This window comes from Bidens hawaiensis, unplaced genomic scaffold, assembly GCF_021521415.1.
Source record: "Bidens hawaiensis isolate Kalapana, Puna unplaced genomic scaffold, B.hawaiensis_p1.1 tig00035036_1, whole genome shotgun sequence".
In the NCBI taxonomy this organism is placed as follows: domain Eukaryota; kingdom Viridiplantae; phylum Streptophyta; class Magnoliopsida; order Asterales; family Asteraceae; genus Bidens; species Bidens hawaiensis.
This window is the reverse complement of record NW_027496082.1, coordinates 40,129-46,312: the sequence shown is the minus strand read 5'-3', so window position 1 is coordinate 46,312 and position 6,184 is coordinate 40,129. Positions and strand designations below refer to the sequence as shown.

Sequence of the window (6,184 nt, the reverse complement as noted above, 5' to 3'; positions counted from 1 at the left end):
AGGTTACATTTTAGCCAATTTTGATGGATAATCGTTTTATGCATCATGCCTTAAGCAAAACATACAATTGTTTATGCAATTTTTGCAATTTTGTAAACGTTTCTGTCGACTCATACATATAAAATTCAAGTTTTGGACTAAGTTAATAACCAATTCTAAATATAGAATTGTAAAAACCATATACTTATGCTAGTTAATAATAAGCAACCACACGTTTCTGCAATCATTACAAATCTCTAAACATCCCAGCATCCCACAAGTAAATAAAATTCAAACATTCATGACCTTAGTTTTTATTTTGGTTTTGAATAGTTTGCAACCATTTTACTACGGAAAATCCTTGTATTTTCATTTTACTAGGAAATCTTCAAAACGTTCACTTTACTTTTTGATTTACTTTATGTGTCTGGTTGACTTTAAAAAAAAAAAAGATGTTCACCCAAACATAGAAGGTGTTCCATGAATGACATCGTTGTTTAAATCCATCTAAAACTCGCCACGTGTTCAAATTTGACAAACACCTACAGAAGAAGACGGTGTAACACCCTCAGATGACGTTACACTATCGAAACAACGCAATCACGAGCAGGTTTGTAAACACATAAGCATATCCGCACGTATATCCAAACATGGCACAAACACCTACATAAGAAGACGGTGTAACACCCTCGGATGATGTTACACTGTCGAAACAATGCAAACACAAGCAGGTTTGTAAATACATAAGCAGATATAGGGTATGTTTGGCAAAACTAGCTAGTAGCTGTAGCTGGAAGCTGGTAGCTGGAAGCTGTAGCTAGTAGCTGTTAGCTGTAGATTTTTAGAAATATTTAGGTTTTTGGTAGATTAGCTGGAGCTTTTAATAAAACTAGCTTCGTGCTCGCGCGGTGCATCGTTCTAATCCGAAACCTATTTTGACTTGACCTCTTTCGACTCAAAACCATACCAACATGAACCGGACTAAATTAGCCCTTTTTGCATCGACTCGTTCCGACCCTAATTAGGTCTTACACATGACCCGGGCTTGCCTGACTCGACTTGTTGCCGATCCTAACCAATAATCACATAAAATGTTAATTTTTTAAAGTTAAAGAAGTATAACAATATGATAAATAAATTAAAGAGAATAAAATGTTCGTTTTTATGATGCAATTTTTAAAAATAAATATTAACATGTGAAAAAGTTATGGTCTTTTAAAAGGTCATGGGGTAGTTTGTTTTGAATATGGGTTAAATATGTAATTATTATATGAATTAACAAAATGTGATAAAAGTTCAAGTACCAAAATTGTAAAATTTGAAATAGTAAAAGCTTGTAGCTTTTGCTAAACGCTACTACTTTGAGCTTTTAGCTTCAAGCTTTTCCTTCTAATCTAAAAGCTTCAAGCTACTGTAACCAAACAAGATTTTTCAATAAATTTAAGCTTTTTCTTAAAAGCTTGTAGCTTAAAGTTTCTAAAAGCTCTTTGTCAAACATACCCATAAGCAGATCCGCATGTATATCCAAACATGGCAACATGTGATTAGCTCTACTAGCGTCCAACTATCTCATCAGCTCTACTCGTGTTTAAGTGAACATTTGGGAAGAAAAAGTCTTGACCGAGAAATTTAAGAATCTATATGGACATTTTCAAGATTTTCCTTTTGTGTTCAACCGAAGATGAAACCATTTGAAGACGGTGTCACAACATTGCGTGTTTGTAGGTTCAATTTTCGGGTCTGCTCGCATATAGAAACATGGTGACATGCCGTCGACTCCACTCGTGTTTAGGCGAACATTTTCGGGATTTTCCATTCGTGTTCAATCAGATTCAAAACAAAGATCAAACAAACAAATACAAGAAAAACATTTCATAAGTGTATGACTCTTTATGGAGTAATAAATGTATGCACAAAATTAAAAAAGATTGGCACAAAAGGTAGAAGAAGAAGAAGAAGAAGAAGAAGAAGAAGAAGATCATCATCATCCAAATTGGGGATTTTTTTTTCCTTGATGAATTACACATTACAACTTCATGATTCTCTGTAAAATTACGACCAACGATCCGATCTATACCACAACTTGAAGCAGATTCTAGATCAGATCGTATCGAGACACCTCAAATTACACTAATCTACAAATATCATCATCATCAATCAAATTCATAACAACAGACACATATATCATCAGCATAACATCAGCTTAATGGCACAACGCCGAGACGTATAACTCATCATTAGGGTTAGAACAAAGTCCATACTCATCAGACACCGGCGGCGGAGGCAGGTTCAGATCAAACGGTAACGGCTTCCGTGACGAAGATGACGTCAGATCCACGTCACAGTAATAATCATCCACCACCGACTCCGACGAGTCGCAATTACTATGGCAATCGTCATCCACCTGAACCGGCTTTAATTTCAATCTATGAACCGGGTTCACAGTCGGCCGCGTGGCGGACTCCACGGTGCTGCTCATGCCGCTCATCGTCGGCACGGGCTTGGCGTGACCGTGACGCCGATCTGACGTCATCATCATATCATCAATCGTTTCGTTTGTTAAAGGAGGAAAATTAGTCTTGGCTTTGGATCCACGGAGGGCACGTGCGGCGGAGTCGTAGGCGCATGCGGCGTCCTCGGCGGAATCAAACGTACCTAACTAAACACGGGCTTTCTTCCACGGGTCACGGATCTCCGCCGCGAACCGTCCCCAGGGACGCTTACGGACGCCGCGGTACCGGGGCTCGCCCGGCGGCGGTCCGATCGGATCTCCGGCGACGGTCTTGGGTCTTCCGGCTCGTCGCATGACTGGTATCCGGTAGATCTGATGTTTATATTATTATTAGATGGTGAATATGAATATTATTGATTCATATTAGAAACCAATAATAATAATAATAATAATAAAATCTATCATTTTGATGATTTTCTTCCGATCCGGGTTTGTTTTGTTTGGCTGCTTTAATGGGTTTTTGTTTCTCTCTCTCTCTCTAGAATGGATTTATTTTTTCATTTTGGTTTGGATTTGGATGGATAGTCTCCGGAATGGAGAAAACAAAACCGGCATTATTTTTGGGTGGTGAACTTATTTTATTGTTTATTATTGTTATTATTGCGGTGTGGTGTGACGGGTGAATGGACCAAATTGCCTTTGGCTGTGTTTATATGGTTGAATTTGTTTTCTTTTATCTTTTTATTCATTTTTTCTGGCTTGGGGTTAAGATTGTAATTTTGTTCTTATCCTTTTGCAATCCGAAGGGTCTTTTCTTTTGTTTCACATTCGTGTTTTTCCTATTGGCTGAAGAGGTCCCTTGTACTTGTGTTTTATGCAAATCTTAACCTCGAATGACATATTACATAGTTTAAGAAAGATGTTTTCCAAAATAGGGATCATCAAATAGTACCCACCTATTACATAGTTTAAGAAAGATGTAAAAATCGCGTCTAGGCGTCGAGTAGTCTTCGAGTAATCCCCACCTAGGCCGAGTTCTCGGTGAGCCATCTCGAGTACTCTCTGACTAAGGCCGAGTACTCACTGATTTTCGTCGGCCGCCTAGGGTCCGCCTAACTATTTTTGCAACCATGGTATCGGATACCAAGTTTTTGGGAAAAACGGGATCGAAATTTTGGGGATCGGTACTGTTCGGTACCAATACTGGTATTTATCAAACTTTTGCATACGGTACCATACCAAACCAAGCATTTTCGATACCAATATCAAGTTTTGGGAAAATCAAAATGAGTACCAATCGGTAGCGAGCTCATCCTATACATGAACAGATGGGAGCAGGCGATAGTGATGACCTCCATCATCCCCCCCCCCCCCACCCCCGGGCGGTATTTTCAGTTTGATAGACCATCATTGAAATCATATATAACAAAGGAGATTGAGGTATGTTACTCAACTTTTAAAATTCCTTTAGAATTTTAACATTTGAGTGACTTATGAAAGGATGGTTGAATTTCATAGGCTTATGGAAGTTATTGGAACGAATTTCAATTTGAGTTTCTTTATGACCACCCAACGCTTTTTGACGAAATTAATTCTACTTTTGATTTCATACAAATTTTGCGAATCAAACATGAAGAAATGCACCTAAGCTGAAAATATGCTTAAACAATCTTGACTTACCTAGATAATCTTGCCTCTCAAGCCATGACAATAGTCTTTTAATATCAACTATACACATTTAGATTTAGTTATACTAACAACCTTTAGAGTAACCGGTAGCCTTTTTTAATAGTGTTTGGTTTTTTAGTTGTTTACTTGTTTACATATGTTGGTTGAAGAAATCCATGTGGGTTTATAGGTTGTATTATACTTCAAATATTTGGACTTTATTTGTATGGAAAATCATAATGCATTTTTTGTATGTGTTGTTTTGTAAATTCACCCTTTTCAATTCTAAGCATATTTTACAAAAGAAATTGCGTTCGGAGTTAAATTAGGAGGCAAATCAACTTCATATTTTAGCGGGAAACAACTTTTTGACAATAGCCTCAATTACTAACACTATTGGTTCAAGTTGTAATTATATTATAATATGTTTTATTATCTTGATTCAATATCATATATTTGTCGGAATCATGTAATCAAATGTTTCTTTATTTCTAATAACCAAACTAAAAACGAATTCATAAAAATTATAAGATGAAGAAGACGAATAAGGATGAAGCCTAAGAATAACAAAAAAAAAAAAAAAAGATTAATGACTACATTGTTGATTGTTGTGCTTTAATAACCAATCAAGACTCTTTTTATAGCCCAACCATATAATCAATTTTAAAGATTGAATCCTTGATTGAAGTAATTGAGAGCTTGGAGATTGAAGCTGAGAAGGAAAGACTTGTAGGGATTCTCGACCGTTGGAAGTGTTGATTGAAGGCAGCGAGCCGACCTAAACTAGCCAACGAACCAGGAAGACTAGCCTATGAATCCGGTTTGAAAAGCCCATGAAGATAAGGGGGGTCGTTGAATGAATAGCCGAAACATGAGGGAAAAAAAAGTTAACATTAGAAATAAATACACGACGGACGATTAAAATGGAAATTGGAGGAAAATTTTAACATATAAACACTTCAAAATACTCTGAAAATGATGATCATGGAGAATATTAGCGTTCACACCATAAAGTCTTAGATGAGAAAGATCTTAAAACGAGTTATTGTGTGTAAACCACCAACAACCTTATACTTTTGGCTACAATAAATGAATGAACAACAATCACCTAGACCACTCATCCTCCGAAGATCTATCCATGCCAGTTAAGATACTATACTAATACTTAAGACATTAATGTTTTACGTAGGGTAATCATGGGCCATCATAACATGGATTAAACTTTAAAGAAATTTTATAAAAAATTGAAGTGTATAAGTCTATAATGTAGTTAGATCCACATCATATAAGACAGACGAGACATGATAACCAATCCTTATCTTAAGGGCCGATACCCTCCCCTATGTAAGCGTTTTTATTTTTTATAAAACGAGTTTACATAACAAAAAAAAACGAGTGATAGAAATATGTCATCACAAGAACATAACCAGTGATTCAAGTGATATGGCTTTACCTCATTTTTTACTTTTAAACACTAGACAAAGCATTTTTCTATCCGGGCGAGTTTGACTTGGAAGAGTAAAAAAATGACCAAAACCCAATTAATCAAATATTTTTATTTCATTACGAAAAAGGGCTTTGTTCCATTTCAAGTTTAATTAACACTCCCATTTAACTTATTTTCAATTTTTAAAAACTATTCATATGAGAAAAGTTCATTTATAAAAAAACACCATTTTTGCGGGAAACGTAGGTTTGATAAAAATATTTGTCGGTTATAACAACTTGGTTTGAACTGGTACAAGTGAGTATACAGTCCAGTTTTTGTCATATTTTGCGTTCGCTGTTTGATAGTTTTTGAAATGTAATTGTGCTTTTCTTTTGCCTTGGGTCGATCCACGATTGGATTCGATTTCAATCCATTGTTGGACACTTGGACTGACTCAATCATACGACTTTTCGTGCAAGTTGCAACTCAGATCAAGGCTCGGAAACACTTGTCCAACTGAACAAGAGTCATTAGTTAACCTTGGACCTTAAAATTTACTAGTAATCAAAAATCAAATAAAACATAAATTTCGATCGTATTATTAAGTACGTACAGCGCAATTGTCTAAGTGCATCCATCATCTAGAAGTAAAAACA

General features: G+C 36.1%; 1 pseudogene; it reads right to left on the bottom strand.

Annotated features, from left to right (window-relative positions):
• Positions 1-2,113: 2,113 nt before the first annotated feature.
• On the bottom strand, positions 2,114-2,851 carry LOC143586885 (ethylene-responsive transcription factor 3-like; annotated as a pseudogene).
• Positions 2,852-6,184: the final 3,333 nt, after the last annotated feature.